Source organism: Paroedura picta, chromosome 1 (assembly GCF_049243985.1).
Source record: "Paroedura picta isolate Pp20150507F chromosome 1, Ppicta_v3.0, whole genome shotgun sequence".
Lineage (NCBI taxonomy): Eukaryota > Metazoa > Chordata > Lepidosauria > Squamata > Gekkonidae > Paroedura > Paroedura picta.
In genome coordinates, this window is record NC_135369.1 from 168,734,006 (window position 1) to 168,751,562 (window position 17,557).

General features: G+C 45.5%; 1 long non-coding RNA gene across 2 annotated transcripts in view; it reads right to left on the reverse strand.

Annotated features, from left to right (window-relative positions):
• The window catches only part of LOC143820477 (uncharacterized), a 50,296-nt gene that overhangs the window by 19,246 nt on the left and 13,493 nt on the right, over positions 1-17,557 (reverse strand). Inside the window, exon 2 of one of the 2 annotated variants that reach the window (XR_013225380.1) lies at positions 3,468-3,593. This is a non-coding gene — a long non-coding RNA (uncharacterized LOC143820477). The remainder of the gene's footprint in view (positions 1-3,467; positions 3,594-17,557) is intronic. The other variant, XR_013225370.1, reaches the window with a different exon arrangement.

Consider the following 17,557-nt stretch of genomic DNA (forward strand, 5'->3'; position numbering starts at 1 on the left):
CTCTCTCCATTCAGCGGTGTTCTCCAAGTAATGCATCCAACTCGTCTTGTATAGAATTCCTCCAGGCCGCTACAGATATCTCACAAAACTGCATCTCTGGCCGTCTGACCCAATGCAGCATTCCACACATGGACACTGTGGTTGTGGATTATTCCTTAATGGTATCAGTTTTCTATTATCTCTGACTCTAATGATGCAGTCCTATATAGCAGGGGTGGCCAAACTGTGGCTCTTCAGATGTTTATGGACTACAATTCCTATGAGCCCTTCACGGGGGCTCGTGGGAATTGTAGTCCATGGACATCTGGAGAGCCACACTTTGGCCACCCCTGCTATGTACAGTTCTCCAGTCTAAGCCCACTGGTTTCCACAGGCTTAAACTAACCTAATTATGTGCTGTTACTAAAGGAACTCCAGGGGGTATTATGCACTGGTTAAAATCTCACAAATACTATTTGTGGCACCATTTTAAATGTGGCACCATTTTAGCCACCCAATCCCCACTGTCATATTTTCGATTCTGCATGTTACTCATGCCTCATAGCAGTGAACACCTTCCGCACACATAGGCTTATGCACTTTCAATGTGCTTTGGTAGCTGGATTTTCCTGTGCAGAACAGGAAAATCTACTTCTAAAGTGCATTGAAAGTGCATTATCTATTGTGTGAAGAATAGGCCATTTTCCAAGTTGTAAACTTACTTTGCTACAACATTTCCTTTAAGATGGTTCCAAGGACGCCATTTTTTACATTCATAAACGTTAGTGTTTTTTTCCCCTCCTGCCCTGTGCTATCGTGCACTAATGGCTGAAAGGAAAGCCTATGAACTACAATTCCCATAAGGCTCTGCCAGCAGCATATGGCAAAGTGAGAACCAGGTGACATTGCTGCTGACCAGTGAGCTCCCAGTACCTCCCAGAGGAAGTTCTCCTCCCACTTGAAGATTGTCAGCCTAGATATTTCAAATGCATAAACAGCTACTACATTCTCGTATGGTATGCAACAAAAAAACCATGCAGTATCAGCACACATGCATAAACAGGAGCATTTTAAAAGGGGGCAATTTAACAGGGTCAGCAAGCTGACTTTGGTGAAGATTGGTATGTACATAATACACCCAGGTTTACCATATAGTCTTAACCATTTATCGTAAAGTAGTATGCAATGATTGTCAGGTCCCCCCTGCCACCCAGGGGGGTAGGGTGGCCAGGTGCAGGTTGGGAAACACCTGAAGATCTGGAGATCGAGCCTGAGGATGACATGTGCCTCAGCAGGATACAATACCAAAGTATCCATTTTCTCCAGGGGAACTGCTCTCTGTAGCTGTAATTCCAAGGGCCCTTCTAACTGGCAACTCTGACAACCCACAATACTTTAGTAGGTGCAAGAAAAACAAGCACCAAGACATTCCACTTCTCCTCAGCAAGCCCTTTGCCTGGGGCTACTTACAGAAGGATTGTTAACCAGCCGTTCTTGTTCCATTTTAGTAGAATACCTTGATGGTGCAAACTGACTAGAGCAGTTTTGAAGACTTTTAGTGACCAAACATAACCCATGAGCTAGTTGATGGTGCCATCACCACGTTTTCACTGAACACTGAAAACTGCTTTGGGCCTCGCTGGGCTCTTTTCTCCAGATGAGATGATCCTAGGAATGCCAGTGTCCAGGTAATCGAAGGAAGAAGAACCAAGCTGATGATGGCAAATTCTTTATTTCAGCCCAGTCAAAACGAGTCCACAGCCAGAATAGCTCATTTTCAAATTCCTTCTTCAGTGACTCAATTTTACAATACAGGATTGCTTCTCAATACAATATTTTTTTCTTGTTGAAGAATATCAAGTCCACAATTTAGGTTTTCACATTTAGTATAACCTGGGGGTCCACAAGTCAGCTTGGCTCTTCTTCCTTCAGTTTCTTGGCTGACAGGTTGTCTTCTTCACTTAGCCTCCAGGGGGGACCTGGAGATCCCCCAAAATAACAGGTCATCTCTGGAGTACAGAGATCAGTTCCCCTCGAGAAAATGGATGCTTTAGAGGGTGGATTCCATAGTATTATACCCCACTGAGGCCCCTGTCCTTCTTTTTATGAGAGCATGACATGGCTCCTTTCTTCTTTCTACCTTATACCGTCGAAAGAGACACAAATCAACAGAAAACACGTAGATCGTTTAATGTGGACTTGAGAGACCGGAAGCACATGCATATACACTGTTCCTATTGCCTACTCTAATGGTACTGTGTTTCTACACAAGATTCTCTCCCTTCCCATAGCCAGCAAGGGGGAAGTCCTGCATCCAACTGATCTGGGCCCATTCCGCACACGTTGGGTAATGCACTTTCAATGCACTTTAGAAGCAGATTTTCCTGTTCTGCACAGGAAAAAACCAGCTACAAAAGCATACTGAAAGTGCATTATCCAATGTCTGCAGAATGGGCCCAGGTCTGTTGATTACATCCACTTCTTTCTGGCAATGGAATAGCATGAGGCATGTGATGCTTAAGATATCAGCCACTGGTTTAACATCTAGACATGTTTCGCCTTTTGGAATGAATTTCAGTCTCCATGACTGAAATGGCTGCCAAAGTCATCTCGCATCCACCATAAGTCATAATCATCCCTCAGACATAGTTCAGCTCCTTGTAATATCTAAACATTATACTCACAGAGCACCTAACCCCAGTTACTTTCTTCAGTCGTCCCTCTCTGCCCTTTGGGCAACTTTCCCAGGGGATTGGACTAGATGACCCTGAAGGTCCCTTCCAACTCTATGATTCTATGATTCCCCAAGAGTTAAATGGGCTTGCATTAAAAAAAAAAAAAACAGGTCCCTCCATCTGCTCCAATTCTGATTCATGGATCTCTTAGGTAACGTCTCTTTTGGTACACGGAGCGGCTGGGACCTCGGTGACCCCGGAGACATTACATCTTCATAAATAGGGGGATTTATTTAGAGATATAAATCAAGGCACAGGGATTGAAACGTACTTAGCATTAAAATAATCAAGGAGAGGGGGGGTGAAATACCCAGGGAGAGCAATCAAGCGACGGGGTTCTGGGCCAAAAACCTTTACGAAAATAACCCTTCCAAAACATAGCAAACATTGTTTCAGGCTCACATTGGACCTGTCGCCAGCATCTGAGCCTCTTTCATGATTCATTTCCCACAGATTGGCAAGTCGCAGTTCCCCTCTGCGAACAACTGGCTGACAACACACCGCTAAAACTGAGCAGATGTCTTTTGACTGACTCGGGGACTGGTTCTGAGGCCGGAGAGGAGCTGAAGTTCCTCAAAGGCTACTGTGCATCAAAAGTATTGTGGCTGAGAAAACAAATTTATCGTTGGGGGAGGGGGGAAAAACAGTGTTCGGCACTGCACTTTTCTGTACACCATTCAGAAATAATCACAGGCGAAACATCTGGTTGCAGTCCTGCTCATCAAGCTGTCATGTTTACTCCAAGAAGCATACCTTGAAAGGCTTTCAGAATTCCTCGCCGTGTCAGAACTTAGGATCTTCAATGGGGTGAGCCAAAGGCTTCACTGCCCGGAAGGCTTCTTTTCATGAAATAGGCGTACTTGCGTATTTTCTTTTCTGCTGGACATTAAAAACAGGAGCATTTTAAGGAATAGGCTTCAAGAGGAGGGTCAAAAGAAGCATGTCCAAGCAGGTGTTGATATGAGTTAGAAAGTGTTCAGTGGAGAACATGGGACTACCTAATCATTGCTTAGTTTACGAACCTTGGCCCTTTTTTAAAATCTACAATTGGTTTTCATGTCTATGAATAAAGACAGAAGGGACTATGGATAATTTTTGTGCTAACAAATCTATCCGTCATGCACTAGAAATGTTTCTTCAGATAGGTGCACGTCAATGTTATGACCATGGCAGCTACCAACATAGCATTGTGGTGCAAGATCGAGTGATCAGTGCAGATGATCAGAATGAAATCAAAGCCAAAGAAGGAAACCAACAAAATGGCGTTCCAGATGAAATAAAAAGTTTTAATACGCAATGCTTTAATGTTGGTTTTTTATTATCAAGAAGAAAAAGAAGAGTTGGTTCTTGTATGCTGCTTTTCTCTACCCAAAGGAGTCTCAAAGCGGCTTACAATTGCCTTCCCTTTCCTCTCCCCACAACAGACACCCTGTGAGGGAGGTGAGGCTGAGAGAGCCCTGGTATCACTGCTCTGTCAGAACAGCTTTATCAGCGCTTTGGAGAGCCCAAGGTCACCCAGCAGGCTGCATGCGGAGGGGGAGCGAGGAATCAAACCCGGCTTGCCAGATTAGAAGTCCGCACTCCTAGCCACTACACCTAGCTGATATCCAAGTCAAGGCATCATAACAAATAAACAGATCTAAGGCCAATGCCAGCTCCCAGTGCTCCAAGGCTGGAGATATATCCTAAAAGAGCTGGAAGCATCCTTGGCCCGGATATATACATTTCTCCACACCCACATGCACAGAGGCTTCTGAAATAGTAGAGGAATCTGCACAGTTTATGGACAAGAAATTATAAGAAGAGGAATGTGTGTGTCACAGGCAAGGATGTGTCCATCCAGCCACCTCCAGCAATCTGAGCCAAAGTTCAGCTGCAGACGTACTGAAGAGGCTTATAATGCTGATGTAAAACATCAAGTGTAGTGGTCTCTGTTTCTCATCTCAGGTCAGCCTTTGATGATGCAGAAGGAAGCTTAGTTAGGCTTAAAGTGTGTAAAATGGGAGTTCCTTCTGTGTAAGAGGTTGTAACCCTTAAGGCCAAAGAGAAAATGTAGAGAGGTCCAATGAATAAAACTGACAAGACACTGCAGTGAGGATCACCAGAAACACTATATCCTGAATGGAGAAGAGGAAGGAGAAAAAGGAGGAGAGAAGGAGGAGGAAGAGAAAATAGAAGGAGGAGGAAAAGGAGGAAGTAGTAGTAGTAGTAGTAGTAGTAGTAGTAGTAGTAGTAGTAGTAGTAGTAGTAGAAGGAGGAGGAGGAGGAGGAGGAGGAAAAGTTGGAAGAAGTAGAAAAAGAAGAGGAGGAGACGGAAGGGGAAGAGAAAGAGAAAGAGAAAGAGGAGGAGAAGGAAGAAAAGCTGGGTTTTTGTACCCCACTTTTTATTACCCAAAGAAGTCTCAAAGTGGTTTACAATTGTCTACCCTTCTCCCCCAACCCCCCAGACGGTAGGTAAAAACAGGGGTGAAAAGACATGCTTCGGTGCTGAGGTGAGAAGCACACATTTGATGAAAAACAAAGGTTCCTGAAATAACATAATAATAGTTCCAAATTTCTGTTTAGCATCCATGAAACCATGTAGCCAACTGTCATAAGCTACACCCGTTCTTCACTGGATAGTGTGCTGTCTTCAACACTAATTTGGAACTGGATTTTCCCGTGTGACCAAGACAATCTGAATGTGAAGGACTGTGAAGGATGATAGCACAATCCAACAATGTATACGTATGCCTTCATACAAGAACACACAGGCCATGTATATCTATATCAATCACACTTTCATCCCCCTCTTCTTCCAAGGAATCCAGGACAGCTCACATGGGTCTCTCAATTTTATCCTCATGGCATCTCTAAAAGGTAGGTGGGACAAAAGACGGGACCCAATTAGCATGGTAGGGATTTGTACCTAGGTCTTTCACATACCACTGGATAATGCATCCAGACATCATGGGATAATGCATCATTGTTGTGCTGTAGCAATCATTTGCAACTGGATTTTCCTATATGAACAAGAGAATCCAGTTTGGAATAGTTCTAGAGAGTAGGGCCTTCCCAACCTTTAGGACTCTGACAAAACAGTGAAGATCCTTGTGAAGCAATGGTAGCAGCTGCCCAAGTAACATTCTTAACAATCTGCACAGCCAATAAACATTTCCAACGGTCAGTCAGAAGCCTCACTGGCCAGAAGGCCCACCTTACCCCATCCACTTTTGACAGGCACTGGAAAAGGTGTTGGCAGGTGCTACAGTACCCTCAGAAACCACACTGAGGACCACTGCTATAGTGCAAAGCCAGTACAATATCAAATGATGTGTGGATGCAACCTGTACTCTCACCACTACATACTGAGTATCAGAAAGCCGGCTTTATTACTAATGGGAGAAGAAGACAAAGATATGGATCAGTTTCTTTTATCAGATCTCCTCATAAACAAGATGGGTCACAGGCAACAGTACTGTCTACGATGAGAGGACAACAGGCTCTTCCTTTCCTAAAAGGAATCAGCTGCACCATTGGTGCCAACTGAGGCTTCTAAAGACGCTTAGGAAGAAGATGGTTTTGTATACCCCACATGTTACTACACAAATGAGGAGGAGGAGTTGGTTGGAATCTCGAAGTGGCTTAAATTCGCCTTCCCTTTCCTCTCCCCACAACAGACACCCTGTGAGGGAGGTGGGGCTGAGAGACCTCTGACAGGACTGCTCTGTGAGAACAGCTGTGGCAAGCCCAAGGTCATCCAGCTGGCTGAAAGTGGAGGAGAAGGAATCAAATCTGGCTAGAAGCCGCCACTCTTAACAACTACACCAAGCTGGCTCTCAAGGAGTCCGAAACTCCTTTCCCTTCCTCTCCCCACAACAGACACCCTGGGAGGGAGGTGAGTCAGAGAGCACTGAGACAACTTCTCTGTGAGAACAGCTCTAAGAGAACTGTGACTAGTCCAAGGTCACCCAGCTGGCTGTATGTGGAGGAGTGGGGGACTCAAACCTGGTTCTCCGTTTTAGTGTCCTCCACTTCTTAACCCCTATGCCACACTGGCTGCAAGCAGGATGTTGAACTCCCTTCATAGAAAGCCAATTCCCGACAGTGCGTGCAGTTTCCTATCAGTTCGTAGTAAATCACAACTTGACTAAAAGCAAATTCTGAGGGCCTGTGACTGCCCTATTCTCCAGGAAACACTAAACCTCAAGGGCCTTCTGTTCCCACGGGACCTTAAAAAAAATAGAGCCCATGTGGTCTTTTATTGGTCCACGGGACACCTTTGGACCTCCCCGAGCCACTGCCTCTGATGGATGGCCAGCTGGGTTTGTGGTTTCTTGGTGCTGACACTCTTGCTGGATGGATGTGAGCCTCTTCCAAACCTCAGGCTTTTGAAACGAGGAATTGGCAGCCCCGTTCAAAAAAAAAAATTATTTCATCCAGATACTCACCAAGCCAAAGAACACAAGTCTGTGCCCCTCTGGTGTTTATTTTTAAACAATTATTGCATGTTCTCTTTTTCTTTAGAGAACATTAAAATACCCTGCTATGCATGACTCAGTTCAGAAGGACCACAGATGCTTGTAAAAAGGGGGACGAAATCGTGAAGTGTGACACTAGCCACGAAATTCCAGAGACGGCCGTGCTAAAGCGCTTCCCGAGGACAGAAAGAATAGTTTTTAAAATTTTTTCTTTTACGGTGGCTCCTCGCGAAGCTTTTTCCATTCGTTCTGCTGGACTGAAGATTCCTTCAGGTGCCATTTACTGATTCAAAATCTTCTCATGTTCATGGCTCAGTTCAATAACCTCGACATACTTGGGTTGATGTGTGTTAGTGCAGGGGTAGTCAACCTGTGGTCCTCCAGATGTCCGTGGACTACAATTCCCATGAGCCCCTGCCAGCAAACGTTTGCTGGCAGGGGCTCATGGGAATTGTAGTCCATGGACATCTGGAGGACCACAGGTTGACTACCCCTGTGGACAATGAGACTCTGGCTGAGGGGAGAGTTCATCTTCACAGATTCAACACTCACAATTCAGATGCGAATCCTTCCTCACCTAGACCACGTCCCACTATATGTTCCGTTTCGCGACTACCCTGCTCTGTTTTCTTCATCCTGCATTTTCATCATTTATCATTATTACTAGGGACAAAGCCCATTACATTCAGGAATACAACAGGCGCTAGATTGGGGGGGAAGGGGGGGAAGAACTCTGCAGATGGCCTCCCCATCTCCCCAGGACCTGGAAAGGCTGCAGAAAGCTGTTAGGGAGCTCACCGGCAGGAACAGGTCTCACGCGTCAGGGATCTGCAGCCTCTGAGCCTCGGAGGGAAGTGGAAGGCGGAGGGGTTGGTCAGGGGTGGGGGACAGAAGGTGATTGGCTGGCCGCTGGACAGACAGGCAATCTGGTTGGAGAAGGAAGAGGCACTCAGCGACAGCCGCCCTAAGTGGGTGTTAAGCGCTGAGTGGCACTTAAGCCTTGAGACATGCTCTTCCTCCAAGGCCTTGCCAGAAATATTGTGGAATAGGTCATTTATTGAACTTATATCCCACTGCTTTCCAAAGACTTGCGACGGCTTACAAACATAAATCCCCATTAAAAACCCTATATAAAACTCCATTTAATTCTGAAGCCATAAGACCCCCTACAAGCCCCAGGATTGGTGACCAAATTTCCTTAGTCCCCCAAGCAGACCTCTCTAGAGGTGGGGGGTTTAGATGGAATAGCAAACCAAATCTTCCTTACAAACAGCTCAGAACAAGAACCGAATGCACAATGCAAAATGATGCACTTGTAGAAAGAGGTAAATGTGTGTCTGAGTGGGGGTGGGGACATGCATAGTAGACAACTGGTTGTGTAAGAAGTGTTTAATCCAATAGAAGAAGAACTGGGTTTTGTACTCTGCTTTTCACTGCCTGAAGGAGTCTCAAAGTGACTTACAATCACCTCCCCTTCCCGCAACTTCCACTCCCTGTGAGGTAAGCGGGACTGGGAGACCCCTGGAAGAACTGCTCTAACAGGACTGTGACTGGTCCAAGGTGACTCAGCTGGTTGTAAGCAGAGGAGTGGGGAATCGAACTCAGCTGTCCAGATTAGAGACCATCACACTTTACCACACCATGCAGACCTGCAAATGTCCTGCATTTCCTATCTCTGTACTCCCCCATCTCATCCAAACTCAACTCTGAGTGTTGGGAATTCCACCATCAACCCATTCAACTGTGACATTTAATGTGCTGGGAGGTTGGAGGGCAGACATTATCCGATCCTTTGGTCTGTTCAGTTCATGCCGAGGAGCCACAAGCACCTCCCAAACTGGTTGGCGTCACATTTTCCCAAAACTGTGCATGCCCAAAGATGCTGATAATTCAAACTTATCAGTAACCATTAGCATCACCAAGCATTTTGTGGACGAACACTGAACAGGAGCATTTTAGAGACACAAAGCACTTACTGGTGGCTCATTTTAAATTATTTTCCAGGAAACTAGTAGCCTTTTTAAACAACTGACAAGTTAGCAGAGTAGTGATGCAGCATGGCAAGAAATACAGTGAAACCATCTGCCAAGCACCCATAAATGTTCAACAAACTGTCGAGCCAGTGATCGAAAAATCAGGTGAAGAGGACATGAGGCAAACCAGGGCATCCCTATAGACATAGTCACAATTTCAGGCAGTGCATGAGTGCATGCAGGGAGAGGAATCCCTAAGCCAGTGGTTCTCAACCTTCCCTTTAATACGGTTCCTCATATTGTGGTGACCCCCAACCATAAAAGTATGCAAGTGTTCTTTCATAGAAATTAAACCAAAACTGACCAATGGCGTGAAGATCCATTGTTCATGATTGTATATTAATTCGTTTTTTTTCTGGGGTTTCTCAGTTCAGTTCTGCCTCTTGTCCCGCCATGTCGATCTCGCTCTTTTCCGCTGCTCCAGACAGACAAACGCTCCATCTCGATCTTCCCCGCAAGGCTGTTGTGTGGATGGCGCCCCCCCAACCAAGCTGCTTCCCCTGCTGCGACCCCTGTGAAAGGGTCGTTCGACCCCAAAGGGGTCCCGACCCCCAGGTTGAGAACCACTGCCCTAAGCACTTGCTATCCTCTGCCTTTCCGTCACATCTAAAATAACCAGGGAGCTGAAAGAGAACAAAAGGCCACTCAATTCATTCTAAGTGAGAAGGTAACAGTTTACAAGCTAGTTTCCTTCCCTTTGTTAGATCAACTCATGCCACCCTCTACCAAAGCAGGATCTCTACAAAATGGCACCTGCGTGGCAAATAACTCCAAAGGACCAAGTTTAGCCACTTAGATCTGAAAGTAAAAGCAAAATCCTAACTAAAAGACATCCAGCTACAGAACTTCTGCATGAAATAGTGAAAAGTTACTACTAGATTTGTATATGATATCAATACCTGACATTTTGTGGTTGGTCCCACTTCCCACGGCAGCCATTTTGTGACAGGCTTTGCCTCCTGCGACAGCCATTTTGTGATTAGTCCCCCAACCTTTTCCAGAATTACAAGAATGTTCACAGGTACAAAATGGCTGGGGACCCCTGAGCTGCAGTAACCCTTTTTGGAATTTAGCCTGAGATACTTTTAAAACCTTTTTAAAATCCTTGGCTGCAGTAATTGCTCCAGTGGGTCTAAATGGACAATTTAGTTGTCACACTGTTGTAGTCTTGTCAATCTGGGCAGGCATAAATGGATTTTAGCTGTTAGTGATTTTCCTTCCCATTTCTGAAGAGTCTTGGGCTAAGCTATCTCTGCCAGCAACCCTACTTGATTAAAACAAAGACTTGTTTTTGGATGCCTTACAGTATTCATCTCCTTTGATGTCATCAGAACATAAGAAGACCTCTACAGGATCAGACTAACCCATCTATTCCAGCATCCTGCCTCCCACAGCGGCCAACCAGTTCCACTGGAGGGCCAACAACAGGGTATAGGGTCCAACGGGAGCACTCCCAAGAAATCCCCCTTTAATATTTAAGCTTATGTCTCAGCTGTTTAAAGGTGCTTTCTTCAGCAGCCAGCTCTAGGCTCTGAGCCATTTCTGTTCTTCAGGACCCACCATGAACTACATCAACATTTGTGAAAGTCATGAAAGTTCATGGTGCTTCTTCAGTTCATGAACACTGCTTCACAAACCACAAACTGCCCACACTTTGTGAGGAGCTTTAGTTCGTTAGCTGGGTTATGCCCATTCCTACTCCTAGTCCTACTGCCCATCAGCTTCATTAGATGGCCTTGAGTTCTAATATTTTGGGAGAGGAAGAAAAAGTTCTCTACCCTATGCATAATTTATCCAGTTTATATGCTCACCTTCCCCGAAAGCTCAGGGCAGCTTACAACATTTGTAATCTGTCCTACTTTATATTTCTGGTAAGGGCTTGAAGGAGGAGTGTGTCCCATGGCTTAAGGGCCACTCAGTGCTTAACACCCACTCAGGGTGACTGTCCCGCCCCTGAGTGTCTCCTCCTCCAACCGACTTGCCTGTCTGTCCAGCGGCCATCCAATCACCTTCCATCCCCCACCTCTGACCACCTCCTCCTCCTTCCACTTTCATCCGAGGCTCGGAGGCTGCAGACCCCTGCTGCGTGAGAGCTGTCCCTGCCTTTCCAGGTCCTGGGGGGAGGAGGAGGCCATCTGCAGAGTTCTTCCACTCCACCACCCCAATCTAGCCCCAATCTAGCGTCCATTGTATTCCTGAATGCAACGGGCTTGGCCCCTAGTAACAGTGTAATCCTTTAGTATTATTTATAATACTAATACTATTAGTACTATTTATAAGGCAATAATAGTTTTAGAAACCCCTATCATGTCCCTCTTTAGTCATCTCTTTTCTAAAATGACTAATCCCAGACTCTTCAGCCGCCCCTCACAAGGAAGGTGCTCCAACCCCCTAATCGTCTTGGTGGCCTGGCTCTATATTTCTTCTAGCTCTATAATGTCTATTTCGAGATATGGTGATTAGAACTGTACACAGTATTCCATATAAGTCTGCACCATAAATCCGTAGAAGGGCATTGCAATAATGCCTGTTCTATTCTCAATCTCTGTCTGAATGATGCCTAACAACAAGAGATTCATTGGGTGCAGTTTCATTGTGGTATAGACATGGGGGGGAAAAGTGATTCTGTTCCTTCCCCTAACATGGCTCCACAACAGTTGATATTCAACAGGCAAAACCTTTCCCCTCCTACCAGGACTAATAACTGGATCTCAACTGGTATTTTAGGGTGTTACAACTGTACAGAGAAGAAGGGTTGGGTTTTTCATACCCTGCTTTTCACTACCCAAAGGAGTCCCAAAGTAACTGACAAGCACCGTCCTTTCCCTCTCCTCACAACAGACAACCTGTGAGATAGGTGGGACTGAGAGAGTTTTAAGAGAACTGCCAGGGGAGAACAGCCCTAAAAGAACAGTAACTAGCCCAAGGTCACCCAGCCGGGGGCAAGTGGAAAAGTGGGGAATGAAACCCAGTTCTCCAGATTAGTCCGCCACTGTTTAACAACTACACCATGTTGTTTTTAGTGGAAAATCGAAAGAAAACTATTCCTAACCAGAAGATTTTTAAGAGTGAGAGTTCCTTTAGCCTCACCGAACACCCACAGAGCCAGATCATGGGGACAGGAATTGCAGCCAATTGGTGAAAGGGCTTCTTGTACCAATCCCTATGGGATAGCAAGTGTCATTAAACATATAAGCACATGTAAGTAAAGAGGCACAGAACTGATTGCACCAACAGTGTGTAACTGCCACACTGTAACCCAAAAGGTAGAAAAAGTCAATGAAGCAGGGTGGGAAATAGGAAATTCTTTCTCCAACTTCTACCACACTGCCATTCAATTTGCCCTCCTGGGAAGTTTCAGAAAAGCCCCATGAGTTTTGTTGAGGGAGGTCCTGAGTATTTCCTTTAATATTGCTAACACGTGTGTTTAAATACTAGCGAGGAGGGGGGGGGGGTTCTTGGCTGCTGCCAGATAAACCTGTGCCTAATTTCTGGGTTTATTACAATGGAAATAGACCATGTAAAATATATACAAATTTGTAGTTTGTGTCTAGGGTCAAAAAGACAGTTTAACTTAGAAATAATTACAAGGAAAGTGTCTCCCCATACGCTGCCAGGTAGACGTGACGATTGCCCAGACTTACATTATGAAAAGAAATCCAACCGGGAAACAGGTCCAAACATTCCTTTACTCGATGAATTGTGTCAGCGCACCACGGCCGATGACAATGGATCTGGCTGGGCGTGCCAAAAAGGCAATGTTTAAATTTACACGAAGCCTGCATTGTATTATCGTTATTAATTCATTGCTTCAAGCAGAGCCAATCTGCTGGGCACAAACAGGGATGGGTGCGGGTGTTGTTTTTGTGCGCAGAAATCAACACGGTGATTGCCAGAACTTAAGATCTCAAAGCCATAGTGTCTTCCCCGCTTCCGTCCCGAAAGACAACTCAGATCCCGTGCTGGTTTTTTGTTTCTTTTCCCCCAAGATGCCCCTTTAAAAAAAACCACCCCGCCTTTCTTCAGCTTTACCAATGAAGAGTTACAGAGAATAACTCTCTTGCCAAAAGCTATTTCCAGTGGACTTTGATCAAGTAATGCTGTAATCCCTAAAGAGAGGCATGCTTCAGCGGAAAGGTATTCTTTGGTGCGATTCCCATCAAACAGACATACGTGTGTTCTGAGCAGCACAACCTGTACCCCATCCCCCTTCCCCCCAAGAATGACCACATTCAATGGATGCAGAAGCTTTTATTCTCAAGCAATGTTACAAGGAACCCTTGAGTTAATATGACAACGCGGGCCACTGAGAAGTTGGTAGTGGGAAGTGCTGTCAAGTTGCGACAGGCTTACGGCAACCCCATAAGGTTTTCGAAGAAACGCTCAGTGGTGGCTTGCTTCTATGGCAAAACCGTGGAATTCCTTGATGGGTTCCCTGAGCGTTGCTGAGCTTCCAAGAGCTGATGAAATCAGATGAAATCTGAGGCATCATCAAGTATCTCTGCCTATGTTGTCTGTACATACCTCATTTATTTATGTTCATACTTTTATACTGCCCCACACAACAAGTCGTCTTGGGGCAGTTTACACATAAAGACCAGTAAAATACAGTATAAGAACCCATAAAAAACCAGTTATACAAGAACTAAAAATAACATCAAGAGAAAGATGACGGTACTAATTGACCCGATCACTGTTCCAGCCAAATCAGCATAGATGGTCGCCTAATCCTGTCCATCCGGGGTGGATCACATATATGGGGAGGGATCCACAGATGTCATTACTGGTGACCGCCCTGGCCTCAACCAAACGCCTGGCAGAAGAGCTCGTCTTACAGGCCCTGAGGAACACCGCAAGTTCCATCAAGGCCCTTATCTCCTCCAGGAGCTCATTCCACCAGGTTGGGGCCAAGGACGAAGAGGCCCTGGCCCTGGTCGAGGCCAGACAGATGTCCTGGGGGGCCGGGACTACCAGCAATTTCATACCCGCAGAGCAGGCGAGAGGGTCTGTTTTCAAGAGTGCAGATTCTAAAGACTACACAGAGGTGAGAATGAGTGCAGTAAACAAACAGGAATACTTCCCTCCTTGCCACAACTGTGGCAATATAAAATTTTGATAGTCCACCATGAAGCAAAACTAACTGGACCAGACTTCTAAGGTTGCATCACAGTTACAGCTAAGGAAAACTTCATAAAGGCTAGCCATTGCAAAGAGTAAGAAAATCTATTTTTTATCTTCTTCACGTTTCAGGTTTTAACACCCAAAAAACCTATACAATATGTTGGACCAGAGAACACAACAGGACAAGAAGAGGAACTTGTATATTGTAGATCAGGGGTGGCCAAACTGTGGCCCTCCAGATGTCCATGGATGACAATGACCATAGCCCTGGCAGAGGCTCATGGTAATTGTACTCCATAGACATCTGGAGAGCCCCAGTTTGACTACCCATGCTATGGATCATGTTGGCTATACACTCTTGTTTCTAACCGTACTATCCTAAGAAACCACCCATTTTGAACAGACCTAATCCAGATTCTGAATCAAACTGTTTAGGGCTGCTCTCTAAAATGCAATTCTCTACAAGTTTGGATTTCTCACTCTTACTAAGGGTGGCCTATTAATGAAGAGTCAAAGGACAATTCTTCCAAAAGGCAACATTTTGACAGAAACAGGAAATAATCCACATCAACATAGAGATTTTATCTGCAGATGGATCTAAATTAATTCAATATTTGTGGTTGAAATACATGAATAACACATAATGCTCCCCACATCATGTACTCAATGATAGCCAGTGCTGTGGTTACAACACTGGGCCAGAACCCAATAGCATGTGCTCGAACCCCCACACTGCTCTGAAAGCTTTCTAGGTGGTCTCGTCCCAGTCACATAATCACAACTGGTTGACCAGATAGGTTAGGAATACCTGAGGATTCTGGAGGTGGAGCTGAGGAAGGCAGGGTTTGCAGAAGCAAGGGACATCAGCAGGGATTAAGCCATAGACCAGGGGTGGCCCAACTGTTGTTCTTCATAGAATCATAGAATCATAGAGTTGGAAGGGACCTCCTGGGTCATCTAGTCCAACCCCCTGCACTATGCAGGACACTCACATCCCAATTGCTCATCCACTGTAACCTGCCACCCCCTTGAACCTTCACAGAATCAGCCTCTCCGTCAGATGGCTCTCCAGCCTCTGTTTAAAAATTTCCAAAGATCGAGAACCCACCACCTCCCGAGGAAGCCTGTTCCACTGAAAAACCGCTCAGATGTCCATGGACTACAGTTCCCATGAGTCCCTGCCAGTGTTGGGAATTGTAGTCCGTGGATGTCTGAAGAGCCACAGTTGGGCCACCTCTGACATAGAGTCAACCTTCTAAAATGACCATTTTATCCAGGTGAACTGATCTCTACTGCCTGGGGTGAAGTGATAGTCCCAGGAGATCTCTGCCCAGGAATGAAGTTATAACTCCAGGAGAGAATATTAGATGCAAATTGAGTTTCCACATCTGCCAGCAACAGACAACAGAATGCCTGTCTGGAAACACAGCCTTTCAATGTTGGTGAAAGTGGCAAGAGAGTCTCAAAACATGTTTTAAGGACCCGAAGATAACAGGGTTCCTGTTGGGAACAAAAGCTGCTTCTTCGGTTTGCAGCAGCCCATTACGATCAACGGCAAAAGACCGGGGAGGGTTGCGAACCCGTATTGAAGCAGCAAAACCATCTGTTGGATCAATCTACGCAATATGCCAGACCCAATTTGGAGAGCTGGGGCCGAGCATGCGGCTTCTTTAGCAAATGCTTATGGAAAGCTGCCTGGCATTATGAGAATCACGCATTTCACTAAATCGAGGGCTTTCAATAACATTTAACTCTATCGCCTGAAAACGCCAGTGATGACCAAATAAGATAAATGTCCATATGCTGAAGGCTTTCTTTCAGATTCTCTTCCAGATCCATCCAGCAACACCCATGAACAGCTGACAGATTTGTTGTTCTTCATTGTTTCCAGGGCTGAATCTATACTACATGAGCCACTCAGGGCTTTAAAGGGGTGGGAGGGGGGGGGTCCTCTACTACGTCCACTTTTGTTCAGCCTGAACTCCACTATGCATGTCGCTAGCTGGGGAATTATTTATCTTAGTACAAGTTTTAAGCCCATTAACACAACTAACCTTCCCAGAGCATAATAGCCTTTAGAATAAACACAGTATATATATAAATATAATGAGAAATTACAAAACATTTTTTATACATTCATTTCTCTGTTTATCTTCATACCATGCTTTGGGACCTATAGGATTCTTTTGCTCTTTTGCTGCTGCCAAGTTGGTAACAGTGCAAGACTTTGGGGGAGATCCCCAGATACTCCGGTCAGCACCTGCCCACACGGCTTTAGTCATGAGCTTCTCAGTCCCCAGTCAGCAGGGTGGACAGTTAATTCTGCATAACCTTGGATAAGCAGGATATCAGCAGTCTCATATGTGAGAGCCGTCACCCCTCTTGGCAGGGGCAGCAGGAGCAGTGTACTGCAAGTATATAACACTTCAATATTAAAAGAAAATTGTTCAGGAGGACATTTTTACATAGGCAATAAGGTTCTGGGATGGTTTTAAAGTCCATTAGTAAAGAAAGGGGAACTATACTACTGTGCACAGTATCTGTTCTACATAATATATTTCTTGTAAGGCTTTGGAGGAGGAGCGTGTCTCATGGCTTAAGTGCCACTCAGCGCTTAAAACCCACTCAGGGAGGCTGTCCCGCCCCTGAATGCCTCCTCCTCCAAATGGCTTGCCTGTCTGTCCAGTGGCCAGCCAATCACCTTCCATTCCTCACCCCTGACCATCCCTCCTCCTTCCACTTCCCTCTGAGGCTGCAGATCCCTGCTGCGTGAGAGCTGCCCCTGCCGGTGAGTTCCCTAACAGCTGCCTGCAGACTTTCCAGGTCCTGGGGGGAGGGGGAGGCCATCTGCACTTCCACCACCACCCCCCAATCTAGCACCCGTTGTATTCCTGAATGCAACGGGCTTTGCCCCTAGTCTATACATATTGTCTTGCTTTCACTGCATTGTTTTCTACTTACACAACACGTTTTTCAGCAGTGTATATCATGTAGATCCCCACCCCGCCCCGAGATGCCACAGTGAGGGGTGGTTTATAAATTAAATGAATCAATAAATAAACCTGGCCCCAAACAAACCTAATTCTCCAAGTCTCACCCAAAGGTCAGTTTGAAATTTTCACTTTCTACTACGTATTAACTTCTAATACTGTATGTGATTTACAACTCCGTTACCTTCGTTGTCTACAACATGCCTTTGTGCATTCCAAGGTGTCATGGCAGAGATCCG